The sequence below is a fragment of the Hemitrygon akajei genome, chromosome 10, assembly GCF_048418815.1.
Source record: "Hemitrygon akajei chromosome 10, sHemAka1.3, whole genome shotgun sequence".
NCBI classification, from domain to species: domain Eukaryota; kingdom Metazoa; phylum Chordata; class Chondrichthyes; order Myliobatiformes; family Dasyatidae; genus Hemitrygon; species Hemitrygon akajei.
Window position 1 is genome coordinate 129382943 of NC_133133.1, and position 22273 is coordinate 129405215.

The following is a 22273-nucleotide window of genomic DNA, read 5'->3' on the forward strand; positions in this document are numbered from 1 at the left end:
TCCTCGGTTCTTCAGTCTGCCATGACATTCTCCACCAACTAGTAACACCACCTTTACCTGCAAACATCATGAAGGATCCCACCAACCCTGCTCAGTGCTTGTCCCATCACACCAGGGAAAAGGATATGCGGCATCCATGACAGGACCACCAGACTCAAAAACTAGAAGCATCCTCAAGCCATCAGACTGATCAACACCTCCACCCATTAACCCACCTCACCAACACTGACCACCACAACATACACATCACCTAGTGTCACTTTATGCATGTAATGGCTGTACGTTGTGTTTTATAGGTTTATATATATTGTTTTATATTGTGTTCTTTATGCTTATTGTGTTTTTATGCTGCATCGAATCCAAAATAATCATTTTGTTCTCCTTAACACTTCTGTACTGGAGTACGACAATTGAATTTTGAGTCTCGACTATGCCTGTGATACTGCTTTAAGTAAGATTTTCATTGCAACTGTGCATGCATGAACTTGTGAATATGACAATATACTCATTGACATTGATTAATTGACATTTAGCATACAGTGCTCAGGTTTTGGCGGGCTGCAATCACAGTTGCTTGCTCGGCTGAGGCGGCGTGGGGTTTAAAAGGAGCCCGGGGCCTTTTGGGGCTTCTCGGTGGTCTTCAATCATCATGAGCAGTTGCTTGTTTGTCTGAGGCAGCACAAGGTTTAAAAAGACTCGGGGCCTATCAGAACTTTTCAGGAGGCTGCAATTGTCGTAATCTATTAGGCACTCGGCAAAGGCCAGTAAAAAGAAGAGAGATGTAAATGGATAGGCCATTGTAAGAGCAGCCATTGTGTGAGGGGACAAAGTTAGAGTTGTCAGGATTGGGTGAGAATAGGCGGAAGGCTTTAAGTAAGTTTCTTGTCATTTCTTTTTCTCTTTCTTTGTTTATTAGTACATAGCTAGTGAGGTGAGAATGGATTCAGGGTTAGGGTTAGTGAAATGTGGGAACTCTGGGAGGCTTCCAGTCTCCCTGATAACAGCATCTGCATGAAGTGCATGGTGTTGCAAAATCCATCGTCCATATTAAGGAACTGGTTCTGCAGCTTGATGACTTTCGGCTTGGAGTAAGGCAGACCTTCCCTCGGCTAGCCTGCAGATCACCCTTGGGCAAGATGTAGCACCTGCTTAGACCCCCGATCAGGGTCCCATGAAGCCATGGGAGCAGGTGGTGGATAGTCGTGTGAGCAGCTGGCCCATATCACAAGTTCCGGTTATTTAACCACTGATCCCAGGTAGATAATCTCTGAAGAGTATTGATAATGGCTGGGGTCACCCATCTTGTAAAGACACTGCCCAGAAGAAGGCAACAGCAAAGCACTTCTGTAGGAAAATTTGCCAAGAACAATTATGGTCATGAGACCATAATTGCTGACGTCATACAACACAGTACACGATGATGATGATGAACTATTCCCTTTTGTCCCTGGTCGCATATTTGAATGGATTTTATTACTGGCCTTCCTCCATTCCAAGGGAATACTGTCATTATGGTCCTGCTGGACTGGTTCTCAAAGACTTGTCACTTTGTTCCTAACCCCAAACTACCCATACTGACAGAGACAGTGGAGCTCATGGTGCAAAATATTTTCTGGATTCATGGCTTCCCCCAGGATATCAGCTCAGACCATGGCCTGCAATTTACTTCCAGATTCTGAAGGTCTTTTGTCTTCTCAGTGGGGCAACTGTTAGTTTATCCTCAGGATTCTACCCTCAAACTAGTGGGCAGACATAAAGAGTGAATCAGGATTTGGAGATATCCAGAAGATGTCTGGCTTCAGGAAATCTGAATAAATAGGAAGGCCATCTTATTTGTACAGTATTCATGTGCAATAGCATTTTTCACTCCTCCATTGGGATGTCCCCTATCAAATGTCATACTGGCTACAGTCTACCACTATTTGCAGAGCAGGAGTCTGAGGTGTGTGTCCCTGCTGCTGACAAGAACATAAGAAATAGGAGCAGGAGTCGGCCATCTGGCCCATCGAACCCGCTCTGTCATTCAATAAGATCTTGGCTGATCTGGCCATGAACTCATCTCCACCTACCTGCCTTTTCCCCATAACCCTTACTTGCCCCACTACGCAAAAATCTATCCAACTTCATCTTAAATATATTTAATGAAGTAGCCTCCACAACTTCATTGGGCAGAGAATTCCACAGATTCACCACTCTCTGGGAAAAGTAGTTTCCCAATAAATTGGTTAAGAAATGTAGGATGACATTATCTAAGGCAAGATCGACTTTATTGGCCAACTCTCAACAGCAGCAGCAGCAACAGGCTAACCACTGAACGCAACCATTTCCTTTGTTCTGTTGGGGCCAGCGGGCTTGGCTTTCTGCCGGGACCTTCACATGCTGGCGGAGTCTTGGAAATCGGCTTACAAATACATCGGCCCTTTTAAGGTTCTCCAAAGCATCAATCCAGTGACATATCACTTGCAATTATCCAGAACCTTGCGCATTCATCCCTCCTTTCATGTCTTTCACCTCAAGCCTATACTCTCTAGTCCCTTGTCCCCTTCTCCCAAGGATCCGCTCCCTCCTCGTTTTGTCGACGGACAGTTAGTTGACTACTGGACTCTCATCGTGTTCGTAGCAAGATGAAATATCTTGTAGACTGGGAAGGCTATGGCCCAGAGGAAAGATGGTGGGTTACCTCTCAGGACATTGTGGACCCTCAATTAATCATGGACTTCCATAGCAGGTATCTGGGTTGCCCTTGGACATCAGGTGCTGGCCATAGGAAGGAGATCCTTTCTTGAACCCTTCAGGTCAGCGAGAGGTGCCAGGTAGCAACAGGTCTCGATGCACCTAAGCCTAATTTATTTGAGCTTATTCAAGTTGGTTAATTGATGAGAAAATGGCCACTCCAGGAATGAATATCTGTTATCTGTAAGTAGGGGCCATGCACAATCCTGATTTGATGGGGACGGACGTGAGAAGCACGGAGGAACGTCTGGTGAAACTTCTGATATGCCTGTTTCACTGCCGCTGCTACTGTGAGATTGAGAAATCTCCGGAGAGGAGGCCCTGAATCCTCGGCTTTGGCTGTTGCTTGGTGGCCGGGGCTGAGGTCGAAGCGCTCAGCAGAGATGTTGCTCGGTGCTCGGTGTCGGAGGGCTGGTTGAAGGCCCGAAGTTTTTCGGATGGACCCAGAGTTGGCTGTGGTCGGATGCTTCCAGAGGCTGCATCGGGAAGCTTTGCGGCGCTAGAGGTTCACGGCAGGAAGAGTTTTTCTTCTTTCTACTGTCTACTTGAGATGATGGACCATCGAGGACTTTGAGACTTTCTTTTACCGTGTCCATGGTCTGCCCTTATCAAATTACGGCATTGCTTTGCCCTTATCAAATTACGGCATTGCTTTGCACTGTTGTAACTAAATGTTATAATTATGTGGTTTTTGTAAGTTAGTCTTGGTCTGTCTTGTGTTTTTGTGATATCATACTGGAAGAACATTGTATCATTTTTTAATGCATGCATTACTAAATGACAATAAACGAGGACTGCGTGTCCTCACTATCTAATCTAATGACCACTTTTATTATTAAGCTGTCACTGTGTTTTCTGTGACACGTGTTATGTGAATACGGTGACCTTGTGCTTCTTCTGTTCAATGATTAGATCTTGATTTTGACCTGCATGGGTTTCCTGTGTTTTATGTTCTAGTTCAAGTTATTCTGGACCAGCACTCGAGTTCTGCATGAACTACCATTCTGTGTGCTCAAATCCTGAAAAAGTGAGCTCTTAATTTGATTATTCCTTGCGTTATTCTCTAAGTAAACCATCGTTAATCGAGTCCTGAGTTTACTCTGCACTTGGGTTGCTTATTTGAAGGCTGTTGTAAAAGGAGAGTCCGTGGATGTTGTTTACTTGGATTTTCAAACAAAGCCTTTGACAAGATGCCACACGAGGCTGCTTAACAAGATAAGAGCCCCTGGTATCACAGGAAAGATAATAGCAGGGATAGAAGATTAGCTGACTGGCAGAAGGCAGAGTGGGGATAAAAGCGGGCCTTTTCTGGTTGGCTGTCGATGACTAGTGGAGTTTCACAGGGGTCTGTGTTGGAACTGCTTCTTTTCATGTTATATGTCAGTGATTTAGATGATGGAATTGATGGACTTAGGGCCAAGTTTGTGGACAATACAAAGGTAGGTGCAAGGGCAGATAGTATTGAGGAAGCAGCGAGTCTGCAGGACTTGCACAGATTGCGAGAGTGAGCAAGTAAGTGACAGATTGAATGTAGTGCAGGGAAGTGCGTGATTATGCACCTCTTGTTGCTCTTCTGGTTATAAAGGAATGAAGGTGTAGAATTTTTTCTAAATGGGGTGATAATTTAAAAAATCAGAGGTGCAAAGGGACTTGGGGGTCCTTTTATATTATTCCCTAAAGATTAACTTGCAGGTTGAGTCAGTGGTAAGGAAGGCAAACGCAATGTTAGCATTCATTTTGAGAGGACTAGAATACAAAAGTAAGAATGTTTCCCTGAGGCTTTAGAAGGCATTGGTCAGACCACTCTTGAAGTATTATGAGCAATTTTGGTCCCCATACCTATGAAAAGATGTGCTGACATTCTGTATGACAATAAGTTTGACTTTAACTTTCAAAGTTCAAGTTAAGGTTATTATCAAAGTATGTATATGTCACCCTTAGATTAATATTCTTGCAGGCTGTTACATGAATATAAAGAAATACATATAATTTATGAAAAACTATAAATATCGTTCACACCAGAAGCAGCAGATCAAAGCAGACACCTCCTGGGGTTTGCTTCTTTGAAACAGTCAGTGCTGCTTTTCTTACAAGGAGTCATGTCTGCGTGCTACAGGGTAGAGCAGGGCTCTGTTCCGAAGAACTGTTTGTGACCCGAACTATTCATGACGTTGGAAGAGAACTGAAACAGTGGTGACAGGATGGCGAGCAGGTGCGGGAAGAGCCGCCGGCAGCTGGCCTCACTGACTGAAAGTGAGCGTGTTTGCCTGTTTGGTGCTCCAGGCTCTGCTCGGTTCCACCCGCCCCCCGACCGCTGCGGTTCAGCAGGGGGTGTGGTGCAGAAAGGAGGCATGAGAAATGCCCGTTCCTAGGCAGCGGATTATGCCTGCAACCGTTCAGCAGCCGCCAGATTCTCATCTTCCAGCCTGCTGTCCAAACACTTGGTACAGTCTGCATGCTGCATATCTGTAAATCAGGACTCGTTATCTGGGAGGACCTGTATTTTCATGAACCTGCTGGGTTACCATCGGTTTACAGTGGGGGGGAGGGGTACAGTTAACTTTTAGTGAAACAGGGCCCACTGTTGTAATTCACATCAAGCTGATAGACCCAGAAGAAATAGATAGCCATCTGATTGTTCCCGCCCAACTTCAACAGGAAACCTGCAAGACGTTTATAAAGCTATGAGAGGCAGAGATAGTGTAGACAGCAGAATCATTCTCCCAGGCTAGAAATGTCAAGTACATTAAAGGTAAGAGGTGTGGAGCAAGTGCTTTACAGAGAATGATGGGAGCTTGGAACGGGCTGCAGTGATACTGGTGGAGGCAGATACTGCCATGGTGTTCAAGAAGTTGTTAGACTCAGGAAAATGGAGGGATATTGATCATGCACAGGCAGAAGAAATTTAATTTAATTCAGCACAATATTGGTGCAGACATCATGGGTCAAAGTACCAAATACGACACTATGTTCTTTGTTTTAAGTCCTATTGCCTTATTTCACTGCCAGGCTCTGACAAAATATTCAATTGTTGATACACAATTGTGGATCGTTTTAAATTCTAGGTTCTCGGTATGTTTAATGTTCTATGTTTTATTTTCCAAGTCCTATTGGCCAGTTTCACTGCCAGACTCTGATAGACATACAACTGATTGAGAAATAGGAAAGATGTCAACAAAATAGAATGAGTACAGGGGAGATTTACGAGAATGTTACCTGGCTTTCAGCACCTAAGTTACAGGGAAAGATTGAACAAGTTAGGTCTTTATTCTTTGGAGCGTAGAAGGTTGAGGGGGGACGATAGAGGCATTTAAAATTATGAGGGGGATAGATAGAGTTGACGTGGATAGGCTTTTTCCATTGAGAGTAGGGGAGATTCAAACAAGAGGACATGAGTTGTGAGTTAAGGGGCAAAAGTTTAGGGGTAACACGATGGGGAACTTCTTTACTCGGAGAGTGGTAGCTGTGTGGTACGAGCTTCCAGTAGAAGTGGTAGAGGCAGGTTCGATTTTGTCATTTAAAAAAAAATTGGATAGGTATATGGACAGGAAAGGAATGGAGGGTTATGGGCTGAGTGCAGGTAGGTGGGACTAGGTGAGAGTAAGCGTTCAGCACGGACTAGAAGGGCCGAGATGGCCTGTTTCCGTGCTGTAATTGTTATATGGTTATAAATGGCAGTGTTTTTTGTTTATTGTACCTATGATTGACTCAATTGTCTTTTATTTGCTTTCCATAGAAACTGATCCCTTCCTTCAATTGATCAGGAGGAAGCTGAATAAAGTAATGTGTCCATGTTCTATTATTTAAAAAACTCTTAGATAGGCACATGGATGATTGAAAAATGGAGAGAAGGGTTAGATTGGGGTCAGTGGTGCTGTGAGGATTACATTCCTTGACTTCTCTAGTGCCTTTAACACCATCCAGCCCAAGATCTTAAGGCACAAACTAACGGAGATGGGAGTAGACTCTCACATGGTGGATTGGATAGTGGACTACTTGACAGATAGACCTCAGTATGTGCGGTTGGGAGACTGTAGGTCTGACACAGTGGTCAGCAGCACAGGGGCGCCGCAGGGAACCGTACTCTCTCCGGTCCTGTTCACCCTGTACACATCAGACTTCCAATATAACTCGGAGTCCTGCCATGTGCAGAAGTTCGCTGATGACACGGCCATAGTGGGGTGTGTCAGGAATGGACAGGAGGAGGAGTATAGGAAACTGATACAGGACTTTGTGATATGGTGCAACTCAAACTACCTGCGTCTCAATATCACCAAGACCAAGGAGATGGTGGTGAACTTTAGGAGATATAGGCCTCATATGGATCCAGTGATCATTAATGGAGAATGTGTGGAGCAGGTTAAGACCTACAAGTATCTGGGAGTACAGTTAGACGAGAAGCTAGACTGGACTGCCAACACAGATGCCTTGTGCAGGAAGGCACAGAGTCGACTGTACTTCCTAAGAAGGTTGGCGTCATTCAATGTCTGTAGTGAGATGCTGAAGATGTTCTATAGGTCAGTTGTGGAGAGCGCCCTCTTCTTTGTGGTGGCGTGTTGGGGAGGAAGCATTAAGAAGAGGGATGCCTCACGTCTTAATAAGCTGGTAAGGAAGGCGGGCTCTGTCATGGGCAAAGTACTGGAGAGTTTAACATCGGTAGCTGAGCGAAGGGCGCTGAGTAAGCTACGGTCAATTATGGAAAACTCTGAACATCCTCTACATAGCACCATCCAGAGACAGAGAAGCAGTTTCAGCGACAGGTTACTATCGATGCAATGCTCCTCAGACAGGATGAAGAGGTCAATACTCCCCAATGCCATTAGGCTTTACAATTCTACCGCCAGGACTTAAGAACTTTTTAAAAGCTATTATTAATGCTTTTTGAGATAGTGATTTAGATGCATATCATATTCTTTACTGAGTTAAGTATTGTATGTAATTAGTTTTGCTACAACAAGTGTATGGGACATTGGAAAAAAGTTGAATTTCCCCATGGGGATGAATAAAGTATCTATCTATCTATCTATCTATCTATCTATCGTAGGTTCAAAGGTCAGCACAGCATTGTGGGCTGAAGGGTGTGCACTGACAGTGATGTTCTACAGTCTATATGTACAAACGTTTGTGTATATATATATATATATATATATATATATATATATATATATATGTATAAATATATGTAGCTAGGGTTCCTAAGACCTTTGCACAGTACTGTATTTATCAAAGTGGTGCAGAGAGCGAGTTTAGTTGGGCTATGGCCTTCTCAGTTTCTAGCATGAAGAGTGGAGGCAAGTATGGTTTGGATAGTAACTGCGCTGGTCCAGGTACAGCAATTTGAATGAGCAAGAACATAAGTAGAGGCACTGAGTTCAAAAGTCAGGAAGTTATGTTACAGCTTTATAAAACTCTAGTTAGGCCGCATCTGGAAATTGCGTACAGTTCTGATCACCCCATTATGTTGAGGCTTTGGAGAGGGTGCAGAAGAGCTTTGCAAGGCTTCTGTCTGAATTAGGGAGCATATGCTATAACGAGAGGTTGGACAAACTTGGGTTGTTTTCTTCGAGGTGGTGGAGGACGAGGGGAGTTCTGATAGAGGTTTATAAGAATATGAGAAGATTGAGTGGACAGTTTTTTCCCCAGGGTAGAAATGTCTAATACCAGAGGGCATGAATTTAAGCTGAGAGGGGGCAAGTTTAGAAGAGGTGTGAAGGGAAGATTTTTTACAGGCCGAGTGATGGGTGCCTGGAATGCACTACCAGGGATGGTGGTGGAAGCAAATATGACAGATGTGTTTAAGTTTTTCATTGCACATGTGCATATGACAATTTACTTCAGGCTTCAGTGGAATGAAGCCAGAATTGTCTTTGAGGAGATCTTTGTGTTCCTGCCACTAGGCACTGACTGCCTCTCTCCTCATAAGGAGCTTGCCCGCATTTATATCTCACATTAGGGTGGGGTTTGGATGTTGGGGTTGTAGGGAGGTTTTACAGTGTTGAAGAAGCCATGCATGTCACGTGGTCAGCAAGTTTGCCAAGTCTCCATATTTCCTTCCAAACACCATCTGTTCTTTTAGTCACGGGCTTCCTGCCGGAACCTTGCCTGCAGAACAATTTTTCCTTCTTGAGGAATGGTGGTCTCTGATCCAGCAATGACATTTGATTGTAGCTCACAATCTCCTAGATCCTTTCTTGACCAATCTCATCCAACTGGTCTTGGCAGAGAAGCCAAGAATCTCTTTACAGGTGCCAGTCATGGCAGACTTCACTCTGGACAACCCATTGTCCCCTTGGGTTGGGAACTGGTGGACTGTCTATTAGGAAGGTTCATGTCTATGGGGCAGATGAATCCTTAGACTGTATTGGTTGTTAAAGGAAATGGCGCATTTCACTGTGTTTCGGCTTACATGTGACAAATAAACTTGAATCTTCAATCTTGAATCTTCTTCATTTGAGAGGCCTAGGCAGGGTGATGGGTTCCCTAAAGACCCTCACAGCTAAAGCTTTTTGCAGTAGGGCATGGTGTTCCAAGTCTGAAGCCTCTTTGTGCGGCCAGTCATAGACATAGAGACACATCCACTGATGAAACAATACTTGGAATAAATATCCCAATTGTTCTGTACTGCAGGGAGCCCTGTGTTAGTTTAAACACTTTAGATTTAGATTTATTAGTCACATGTAGATTGAAACATAAAGTGAAATGTGCCATTTGTGTTAACAAACAACATAGTCTGAGGATTTCACAAACAAGAGAAAACCTGCAGATGCTGGAAATCTGAGCAACACACACAAAATGCTGGGGGAGCTCAGCAGGTTTGTTAGTGTGAGAACAGCCTGCAAATGTCACCAACATAGCATACATACAATGTTCAACAAGACAAATGCAACATCATCAAATCAAGCCCATTCCTACCCCTCCCCCAACCTCATCGGGACAACCCACCCTCATACCTGTGACCCTCCGACTGTGGTCCTTGACCTCAGTACCTACCAACCTGACCTCTGTCCTTGAGCGATTGCTGAAGTCCGACAAGTGGACATACCGACCAGACCTGCTGACCGAACTTTCACCTCCAGACCTGCCCCACACACTCCCCTGACCCTGGGACTCACTGGCCATCCATGAATCTTGTAAAGTCACCTGCTCACTCAAGCAGCAGCCACAGACTCACGGTGGAACATCTCAGCTCCCCTGTGTGCCCAGTCCGATCCTGGCTTGGTGCAAAGAGTCCAGAATGGTATGGATCAGTGCAGGATGGTGCCAGGATAGAAGGACTTCAGTCATGGGGAGAGATTGGATAAACTGGGCTTGTTTTCCCTGGAGCAATAGAAGCTCTGAAAGGATATAAGACCATGAGTGGATAGTAAGGATAGACATGGTGTTCGTTATGATAGGGAAGGGATAAACAGTTGACAATTCAGGCCAAGACCCTTCATCAGCACCCTTCATCTCAGCCTGCAACGTCAACTCTACTCTTCATTCTTCATTCTTGACCTGCTGAGCTCCTCCAGAATTTTGTGTGTGTGTTATTCTGGATTTCCAGCATCTGCAGAATCTCATGTGTTAGTGCATATTTCTGACTGCCTCAGTGTCTGTCAGGAAGGTTGTCCACCAAATGCTTGTTTGCCTCAGCACCTGTTTCTTTCTCCCCCGTCTCCCATCTCCTGTCTCCCTCCTCGAAAAGCACGGCAATGTAATACTCAATATTCATCCGTATGTTGTGAAAAATGACATTTACTTGTGGGGTAACCAGGTTTTATAGAATTGTTTCTGCTAAGGCAATGTTATTTAATGGGTCAGTGCTTAACTGGCCTGAGATCTGCAGCCTCCTTTGACCTTAGATACAGCCTCAAACATATGACGGAACTACTCTGTCTGTTGTAAGACTATTGAACAGCAAATTTCATGACATGTACTGATGATATTAAGTCTGATTCTGATTTTGAACAGTCCCCTAGTATGATAAGATGGGAGCTTGACCTTGCACCACGCTTTGTTATGGCCTTGCACCGAATACTTCTACTTCCTCAGGAGGCTAAAGAAATTTGGCATGTCCACGTCAACCCTCTCCAATTTTTATCAATGCCCCCCAGTAAGCATCCTATCTGGATGTATAGCAGTTTAGTAAGACATCTGACTGCACAAGACCGTAAGAAACTGCAGTAAGTCGTGGACACAGCTCAGCACAACAGAACAACCAACCTCCCCTTCATGGATTCTATGTTTCTCACTGCCTCAGTAAAGCAGCCAGCGTAATCAAAGGTCCCACCAACCCCAGATATTCTTTCTTCTCCCTTTGCCCATCAGGCAGAGGATCCAAACACAGCTCCTGTCCCACAGTCATCAGCCTCTTTAATGGACCTTTCGTACGATAACATGGATTCTTGACTTCACAATCTGCCTCATTATGAACTTGCAGTTTATCATTTACCTACACTGCACTTTTTTGTTAGCTGTTACACTTTATTCAATGGCTCACAGTTCTATTTAAAATCAGAGAAATGTGTACAGTACACAACCTGAAATTCTTACTCCACAAAACAGAGGAAAACCCTGAGTGACGGTAAAAACGTTAGAACCCCAAAGACCCCCCCCCCCGCCTTCCACACACAAGCAGCAGTGAAGCATCACCCCTCCTCTTCCCCCACTCGTTCCAGGAGGAAGCGTCAGTGCCCACCACACACCAAACAAGCAATAGCAAAGCCCTCAAAGAGAGACCATGATCTGCAGTCCATGGAAAACCATTGTTCACCCAACATGCCTCACTTAGAAGGGGGGGGGAGAGAGGGAGAGAGAGAGGGAGAGAGAGAGGGAGGGAGAGAGGGAGGGAGAGAGGGAGGGAGAGAGAGAGAGAGAGAGAGAGAGAGAGAGAGAGAGAGAGAGAGAGAACAAAAAAGAGAAAGAGAGAGAGAGAGAGGGAGGTCACCCCTTCCACAGTGAGAGGGAAGACCAACAGCTCGCTGCTTCGGTGTTATGGTCTGAAGCAATGTTTATTCAATCTCACCTGACTTGAGAACCAGCAGACTGTCTCCCACACCCCCACCGAGAGAGAGAGAGAGAGGGAGATTGCTCGAGTGCAGAGGTCTCCAACAGCCGCATCCGATGTCTCGCTGTTCCAATACTCTGTGAAGTTACACTTGGTGACACCAGTGAGGAATTGAGTCCACGGGGCCACCCAAGACCGCACCCTGAAACCACACATCTTTCAGACCGCTCCTGGAGATATTAAAAATGGCTGGTTGGAGAGCTCCAGGAGTGGGAATCCACTGCCATGAAGAACAGCAGTTTGAGTGCAGCTGTAGATCACGGTGTCCGACAGGACACCAGGCACCTTGAAATGGGAAAAAGAGGAATTAAAGAGAGGAATTTAAGCTGCTTTACACATGAGCTCAAAGACATCACCCTCTGGTGCCACCTTAACTCCTCCACTTCCATTCTATTCTGCATTGTTATTGTTTTACCTTGATCTCAAGGCATTATGTAATTACAACTGTATGAACAGCATGAACAGGCCGGCTGGTGGTGCAATGGCATCAGTACTGGTCTCCGAACCGAAGGCTCCCGAGTTCGAATCCAGGCGGGCCACCCCCGAGCACACTTTCCATCCGTGCTGGGTTGAGTGTCGAACTAGCCACTCGGCCTCGTTTAAAAAAAACAGGGTCGAGTCAGGAACGTTCATATCGTGACCTGGTTAATCCAAAAAGGAGACCAATCCTGCCACCACGCGCCAGACAAGAATGGCTGACTGTCTGGTGCGACACGCTAAAAAAACACATTGTACAAGACGAGCTTTTCACTGGATCTTGATACATGTGACAATTATAAAGCAATGCCAATACCACTGCACTTTCTCTGTAACTAACACTTTGTTCTGAATTCTGTTACTTTTTCCCTTAAACTACTTCCCTTAAACTTCCTATGTACAAAACACGGTACCCACAGTCACACGCAACATACAGTGTATATAGTCACAGTAGCACATACAGTCACAAAATGATATTATCACAAGTCCCTGAGTGGCACGGCGTGAAGATTGATGGTGCACGGGATGTTTTTCCTAGAGCTTTCTGCAAGAACAAGCATGCAGAAATTCCTCATCTCGCACTAGGTCGGCTGCAGATTAATCTAGCTTGGCTTCCAGGGAGTGAACACTGGAGAGCAGCGTCGATAACAGAAAGGCCTGCGGGGCCCCAGCCCCCAACCCAGCTCAGATTCCAGCACGCCTGCCGCACTCTGTTTCTGGTGCCGCGGTGTGAGGTCCTAGTTTGAGCAACATCCGAGGCCATGTAGCTTCTCCACTGAACCAATGAAGCCCATCTCGCAGTATTTTATATTGTCAATGACCATCAAGATCTTGCGATCACAAGAAAAAACATTGAAAACACATATTTGCACCATTTTTTGGACCCAGAGAGGCTGCTACAACCAAACAGGTACCTCTTTACCTCAATGCACTGATGTGATGACAGATTTGTATGAGTGGAATGTAAAAGAAAGATTTTCACTGTACCTCAGTACATGTAACAATAATAAACCAATCTATAATTTTACCAAACTTGCCCGTGAAACTTGTGAATGCTGTTACTATTTTATGTGACTTCACATGTACCATATATAATCTGTCAGGGCTTGTCAGGCTAGATGCACAGAGGGTGTAGGTGGGAGTATGGGATTTGTAGTCTAGGATCACAAGTCAAGCATAGCACCAAGTGTCAGACTCATGATACAAGGTAGGACCTCCAGCTGGATATAAATAAAAATGTCTTCTCTTAGAGGGTGGTGCAATGATCCAGACTTAATCCAAACCATAGTTACTGCCTGTGTGGAGTTTGCACATTCCCCCTGTTCAAACTCCATTCAGGGTTTCCCTGGGCGCTCTGGTTTCCTTTGAAATTTCAAGAACCTGCGTCTCTAAGTCGGCCCTCATGTGTGGGTGAGTGGTAGAATCTGGGAGGAAGTTGATGTGAAAACGCGAGGGGTGGCAGGGAAATAAGTGGTGGGAATGGGATTGATCGGACTGAGGAGGAACAGACTTGATGGGCCAAATGGTTTGCAGCTTGAGGGGAATATGATGTCATGAAGACTTTGATTATAACACATTACTTTCTATATTCCAGTCAGCACATTTTATATCCACAGATTGGTGCTTTCAGCCAGTTGTACATTCAATGGGTGCACAGGGAAGCTGCTCTTTGCATTTTGGTTTTGCCTGGTTTCAACAGCTTATTTTATTTACTTTTTAATTAGAGACACAGCTTGGTAACCGGCCCCTCTGGCCCACGAGCCCCCGCCGCCCGAGCGCACCCACGTGACCAGTTAACCTCCCAACCCATGCGCCTTTGGAATGTGGGAGGCAACCAGAGCACCTGGGGGAAACCCATGCGACCAAACTCCTTACAGACAGCAGCGGGAAATGAACCCAGGTCACTGACTCTGTAATAGCGCGACGCTATCTGCTTCACCAACGTGCCGTCCTATGAGCTTTGTTTGCTAAATGTTGTCATTATGCAACTTGGAAGGGTTACTCTGTTTATGAGAAAGTGCTCAGCAAGCTTTTACTTGGGAGAAAGCAGACTGTGAAGGCCAGGCTTTTCCATCACTGTAAAACTCTGCCATTAGTACAATGTATTTATGCCCTTATGTTGTGTGATTAACGCTTTACTGTGTTAACAATAATAGTCTGTGAACAAATCACCAATAGTGATGCCTTGTCTAACCATTTTAATTTGTTATTGAATTTTTCATGCATTCGAATCTCAATTTTGAACTGTAATACTACACTCCAGGCAGCTTATAGACTCATTTTTCCCGAGACTTCATCACATATTAGACACAGTAAACACGTTTATTGTAAAATTGTTGAATGTTAAAGAATGCTGTGTAGTTGAATTCTATGAACCTGGAATGCCTTATGGACCTTGGGTCAGGGAGGGTGGCAGGGATGGGGGGGGGGGGGGGGGGTGATATTTTTGATACCTAATCACCTTAGTGGCAATTGTGTGCACATGGAAGTTGAGGTTAATTAGGCTTTGGACTGTCTCACTATCAATGACATATCAATGTTTTCCTTGCACATTGGATGAGTCACTGTCTGTTTGTTGTATGTATGATTGAATGGTTTCCTGGAGCAGGCAGCCTGTTTAACAATGAATCCTCACTATTTAACATTCAAGCCACAAGGTGGCGCATTGGAGCTGCTTCCAGTGACCTGGGTTCCATCCTGACCTCAGGTGCTCTCTGTGTGTGGAGTTTGCAACTTCTCCTTGTGACCCCTGGTTTCCTTCCGTTTCCCAAAGACGTGCGGGTTTGAAAGTTAATTCCTCAGTGTAAAATACCCCCCATGATGTGGGTGAATGACGGAATCTGAGAAGAGCTAATGGGAAAAGTGGGAGAATGACTTGGGATTCACATAGGGTTAGTGTAAAAGGATGGTGCAGGTTCATTGGGCCAAAGGACCTGTTCCGCATCAAAGCCGCATCAGATTGTTTGGCCCAACAGATCCATGCTGACTAAGATCTCCACCTAAGTCAGTCCCATGTGCCTGTGTTTGGCCTCTATCTCTCCAATCCTTTCCTATCCAATCACCTGCCCAAGTGTTTCTATTTAAATGTTCTTATTGTGTCTGCTCAACCTGTCAGCTTATTCCATATACCCAGTAGCCTCTGTGTGAAGAAGTTGCCCCTCAGGAACCTTTTAAATCTTGCCCCTCTCACCTAAAACAGATGCTCTCTAGCTTTTGATTTGTTTTCCCCTTGGAAAAAATACCCCTCATGTTTTTAAACACCTCTAAAATGTATAACACAATGAAACTAAAGTGCTGTAGACTCATATAACCCAAAAACCCACAGTATATGATGCTATGAATTCATTACTAAATGACCGATATGGTTATATAGACTCATACTGCACTGAAACCTATATGGCTCTATCACACTTTAATTGCATTGTTTCATGTAATGTGGCTCGTATTTTGTCTTTGATTCTTTCCTTCGGGTACTGTGAGTGGGTGAATTACTTTATGACCGGAGTCTCTTGGCGCACTGCGTCCTACTCTGTCGAATGGCTAACCAGACGTTCTGCTGTGAGTCTGATCTCTCTACCCATGTGTGCAGATTCAATCTCTGCACCCCTTGCTGTTTGCTCCATGAAAACTCATTTAGAAGGTATGATGAAAGATAGCCTCCATCAAAATTCCATGAATACTAAGCACCTTGAGGATTTTGAAGATTAGTGCAATTTCCATTGCTTGTCAGTTTTAAGGTGTCCAAGCTTGCACTCCTCTGCTAACCATAGAGAGTGATCAAACATCTATTTTTCATTGTGGGATCCAGCATCTACATGCTTTGGAGAGGAAACCAGGGAAATACAAATTGATCCAATGGGCAATTCAATTTTCCTTCTTGGCTGAAAGCTTGGTGTCTCCATCAGTTTTCTTGCTCCTACATCAATGTCTCTTTGTACTTGTCTCCCTCATCCAGCCCCACCAATCTCATTTGCCCCTTCCCTAATGAAATAAAGAGAGATTTACTTTACCTGTCACATGTACATCACAACATACAATAAAATCTGTTGTTTTGTATTAACAACAAACACAGTCTGAAGATGTGCTGGGGGCAGCCCGCAAGTTTTGCCACGTTTCCGGCATCAACATAGCATGCTCACAACTCACTAACCCTAACTGTAGGTCTTCAGAATTTGGGAGGAAACTGGAGAAAACTCACACGGTCATGGGATACAGAGAACAGCGGGAATCGAACCCCAATTGGTGATCGCTGATGCCGTAAAGTGATTGTGCTAACCACTACACTACTGCTCCACCTGCTTGCCTGTTCTCTATATCTTGATTTCCATCGATATTTTCTGTAATTCATCTCAAAGGGACTTGACCACATTCAGGAAGAGACACAAATAAGAAATTATTTCTTAGGTTTTGTGTTTTGTGGTTCCAGATGTCTCGCCTAAACGAGATTGTCCACTCATTTTACATGCTGTTGCAATGCAACCTGCAATAGCTAACACATCTTTGCAATGTGACATGCATGTACAAAGTTATTTGACATTCCACCTGTTACGGATTCAGGCAACAATAAATATATGAGTTAGGCAAGGGTTTTTATAACAAATAACACGTTTATTAAACACTGAAAACAAACCCCCCAAAAGTAAACAAATCACTAACGTAACCGGAAATCAGCTGCTGTGCGGCAGCTTAAACAGTTCTTAAAGCAATGAAGCTTACAGTCCTTAAAGTGATGTTGCAAAATCAGTTCTTTAGAGTAGTATTGCCAAAAGTTCAAAATGCTCGCAGTCCATTTAAAGGAGAGACTTTTTAAGACGATTTAAATTCTCTTTCACGTCGTTTTGTTTCGGTTCCCCAAAGTCGAACTTTTCCCATGAAGAACTTACGGAACGAAACGGCTTAAAGGCACTGACCTTTCCTTTACCACCATTCTCAATCCTTTCTGGTATTTCCCAGGGATTAACACGAGAATAGTCAATGAAATCCTTCCGAATGAGGATCAAACAAGGTCGAACCCGTTTCACTGTCGAAATCAATTCTCCTCGATCTTTAACTCCCGAACTCCGATCTTCACTCTCCACTGATTCTCAATTAGCAGTATTGTAAAGAAACTGCTGGCAATGACCTTTTAAACTTTAGGCATTAGATAAAACTTCATCTTTCAACTAAACTGCGTCATCATATTAAATCACGTAGTGGCATGAAGTCAACATGGCAAATCCAGCCACAAACTGCCCCTCCTCACAGGGAGGGGTCCTCCTCTTATACCCTGTAAAAAAAAACCTGTCACATGATCTCTACTGGCAGGAAAATGACGTCACTCCACCATCACAAGACCATTACCTCAAGTCCAGTATAGCTTCAACCCCAGTCACATGACAAGGGTACCACTGTCACGTGTCATGGGTACGTAACACACCTCAAAGAGAGTCATATACATCAAATGACTTTGCCATATAGTGACTATTCTAATGTGGGAAAATGCAGGAGATGGCACTTGGCACTAATAAGGAAACTTTTAGCATGAAAATGGAGTTGAAGTAAAATTCACGCCAGAGAGAATTGGGAGTTCTGTTAGATCTGTGGGTCAAATTGTCAATGCGTGGCGAGGGAATTGAGAGGGTCCCATAGCAGTACGTAGCTGCATGAATTCAAATCACAACAGTCCCATTGGTATTCAAGTATTTCCCCTCATCACAACTCAACTGCAGATTTTGTTGACTGGAATTCAATAATGAAGGCACACCAGTGGTTATAATTCATTAGAAGTCTGATGAGATTTGTTATGTCACCAAAGACTCTAGCAATTTTCCACAGATTTACCGTGGAGTGCTTTCAGACTGGTTGCGTCACTGTCTGGAATGGAGGGGTCGGAAAAAGCAGTAGAGGGCTGTAGGCTCAGCTGACTCCATTACATGCACAAGCCTCCTCACCACTGGGGACATCTTTCAAAAGTGGTGTAGGATCCATCATTAAGGACCTTTACCATCTAGGGCATGTCCTCTTCTCATTACTACCATTAGGGAGGAAGTATGGGAGCCTGCAGACACACAGTCAATGTTTTAGGAGCAGCTTCTTCCCCTTCACTATCATGTTTCTAAATGGAGTGTGAACCCATGAACAATACCTCACTTTTTGTTCTCTTTCTGCTCTACTTGATTATATATTTCTTATTGTAACTGAAATTACTTCGATATGCCTGCACTGTACTCCTGCTACAAAACAACATATTTCATGACTTATGTCAGTGACAATAAACCTGATTCTGATTTCTGACGAGGCTTGCGTCTTTTGACCCAGTTTCAGAGCTTGGAGTTGCTACAGTGATTCGTTCCTCCCTGAGTTCTTTCAGTCACGTTAACTGCCTTGAAGCCAGGTTTCCAACCCGAAGCCAGATGGCTTGTCCCACCACAAAACTGGTGCAGAGCAACACCTCCCAGTAAAGGAAGGTTCATTGAGACCATTATCAAAGAACCTTCCTTTACTGGGAAGTGCTGCTCTGCACCAGAATTATGGCAAGACAAGCCAGCTGGTACTGTATCAATGTTGCTGGTACTGTAAAGGTAGAGGCAGATACATAAGGGATGTTTAAGAAACTTGTAGATGGGCTCATGGATGATCGTAAAATGGAAGGCTACATGGCAGAGAAGGGTTAAAATTATTTTAGAGTAGGTTGAAAAGTTGGCGGAACATCATGGGCCAAAGGGCCTGTACTGTGCTGTGTTCTATGTTACACATAGATGGTTGGGCTTCAGGTGATTACAGATTTGGAGTCAATTCCACTGTCAAAACAACTTCTGAACTCACAAAATCTGCTGATGAAGATGATCCCCAAATGTTACAGATTCCCTTCAAGCACCACCGAAGTAAAAAAGGAAACAAGGTAGAGAAAGAGACAAATGGAAAATTCCCTTTCTCACTCTCCTCACTCGCACTTTATCTCATAGCCTATCATTCCTCTCTCTCTCTTGTTCTATCCGCTCTCTTATTCTCTCTGTCTTCTCCTCTCCCTATCCTTCCTTCACATCTTCCTCTCTAGAAGAAAGTAAAAGTGTCCCGTGATCTCTTCCTCTCTTTCCTTCTATTTGGCTGTCCCTTCTTCCCTCTAGTTCCCTTTTAATTTCTACCCACACATTCCCAATTCTCTCTCTCTTTCTCTTTTTTGTTTTTTCTCTCTCTCTCTCTCTCACACACACACACACATACATAGACAAACACACACACTATTTAAGTCAACAATATCATTGTTCTTATTTTAGAGAAGGTACAGGTGAAGGATGCTCAACATATTCGGCTGGAACAGTAAATGACCATGTGATCTCACGATCAGACTGGGCGAGGTCTCCTCCTCCTCCTCTTCCTGTGTTAGGGTGAATCCTTTCCTCTCCTTCTGCTGCACTCCTCTTCCTTTGGCATCCGCCTCTCATCCTCATGCACATCCTTCCTCATCTCCTCCTCCTCCTCCACCTCCACTTCCTACATCCTTCTCTCCTCCACTCGTGAGGGTGCCCCTATAGTGTAGCTGTTAGTGCGACACTATTGAGCTCAGGGTGTTAGAGTTCAAAGTTCAATGCCAGCGTTGAAGAAGATTTGGAAGAAGTCACGTCAATGTGCACAGTTTGCCAGCAATGCTGAACTATTTCACCAAGGACATTTCCACAGCTGTGAAATGGCCAGCAGGACTTTGGGGGTGGGGTAGTGGTTAATGCAATGTTATTACAGTTCAGGGCGTTCAGGAGTTTGGAGTTGAGTCCTAACGTCCTCAGTAAGGAGTCTCTGTACGTCCACTCAGTGGAATGCATGGGTTTTCTCTGAACCCTCTGGCTTCCTCCCACAATCCAAAGTACTGGGTAGGTTAATTAGTCATTGTAGCTTGTCACATGATTAAGTTGGGGTTAATTGGGTTTGTCCGAGGTTGCTGGGGCGGCATAGCTTGAAGGGCCAGAGTGGACTACTCTGTGCTGTATTACTAAATAAAGTAATCAAAATAAATAACATCGTCTCCTACATCTCTACATGCTCTCCACCTTCACCTTATCTTCCTATATCACCCTGTTCCTCCACCTGCTCCACCACCACCTCCTCCAACTCCTACTTCACCTCCTTCTCCAATCCCTCCTCCTCTGGCTCCTGTACCTCTCTTCATCCTTGTAACATGCTGTAGGGTTTCACTGATAATGTAATGGTTTCTCTGTATCAGCAATGTTTGGGTTATGACTAGAGATAATGGGGTTAGGAATGCTGTTGTTCTTTCTAGTGAGCTGGAAGAGGGATTTTCGTGGTCTTTTGGTCAGGGAGAGATGAGGAGAGAAGACGCGAGCAGAGAGGGTTGGTAGACCACCAGACAGGGTGGACTTGGAACAAGGGTCCAAAGGACTTATCAGTGAGCTCCAACTTTGTGCAACAGACTGTTTCATAAGATTGGGCCCTTTTCCTTTTCTCATTCCTTTCCTAACCATATAGTCAAAGTAAAATTAAAAGCTTAATCGTTTAATTGCATATTGTGTATTGTTTGTTATTTCGTGGTACTGATTGTAACAACATCTCCTCCACAATCTCCATTAGCACAGATGCACCACAAGGCTGTATGTTTAGCCTCCTGCTCTATTCACTTTATATTTAAGACTGAGAGGCTGAGCACAGCTCTAATGCCATGTTTACATTTGTGGACGACACGACTGTTGTTGGCTAAATCAAAGTTGGTGATGAATCAGCATATAGGAGGGAGATTGAAAATCCGCTGAGTGGTGCCACATCAACAACCTTTCACTCAATGTCAGCAAGAGCAAAGAGCTGATTTTTAACCTCAGGAGGAGAAAACCAGAGGTTCATGAGCCAGTCTTCATTGGGGGATCAGAGGTGGAGAGGGTCAACAACTTCAAATTCCCTGGTGATATTATTTCAGAGGATCTGTCCTGGGCCCAGCAAGTAAGTGCAATTACGAAGAAAGCATGGCAGTGCATCCACTTCCTTAGAAGTTTGTGAAGAGTTGGCATGACATCCAGAACTTCGACAAACTTCTATAGGTGTGTGGTGGACAGAACTGTATATTGAATGGCTACATCTCGAACTGGTATGAAACACCAATGCCCTTGAATAAAAATTCCTACAAATAGTAATGGAAATCGCCCAGTCCATCATGGGCAAAGCCCTCCCAACTACTGAGCACATCTACATGGAATGTTGTTTCAGGAAAACAGCATCCATCATCAAGGACCTCCACCACCCTGGTCATGCTCTCCTCTCACTGCTGCTATCAGGAAGGCAGTACAAGAACCTCAGGACCCACACCACCAAGTTCAGGAACAGTTATCATCCCTCAAACATCAGGCTCTTGAACTAATGGGGATAACTTCACTCAATTTCATGTCCCCATCACTGAATTGTTCCTGTAACCTATGGACTCAGCTTCAAGGACTCTTCATCTCATGTTTTCCACATTTATTGCTTATTTATTATTTCTTTTCTTTCATATTTGCACAGTTTGTTGTCTGCACATTGGTTGTTTGTTTGTCTGGCTGGGCATGGTTTTTCATTGATTCTATCATGTTTCTTGGATTTTACGAGCATGCCACAAAAAATAAAGCTCTGGGTTGTACATCCCAGGGTCCAGAGGAGGTTCACTAGGATGATTCCGGGAACGAAAGGGTGATCATACGAGGAAAGTTCAATGGCTCTGGCTCTGTACTGTCTGGAATTCAGAAGGATGAGGGAGGATCTCATTGAAACCTTTCGAATGTTGAAAGGCCTGGACAGAGTAGTAAGGATGTTTTCCATGGTGGGGGAGTATAGGACAAGAGGGCACAGCCTCAGAATAGAGGGGTGTCCATTTAAAACAGACATGTGGAGAAATTTCTTTGAGCAGAGGGTGGTGAATTTGCGGAATTTGTTACTGCTGGCAGCTGTGGAGGCCAGGTTGTTGGGTGTATTTAAGGTAGAGATTGATGGTTCTTGATTGGACATGGCATCAAAGGTTATGGGGAGAAGGGCGGGAGGGGGGCTGAGGAGGGGGAGAAAGGA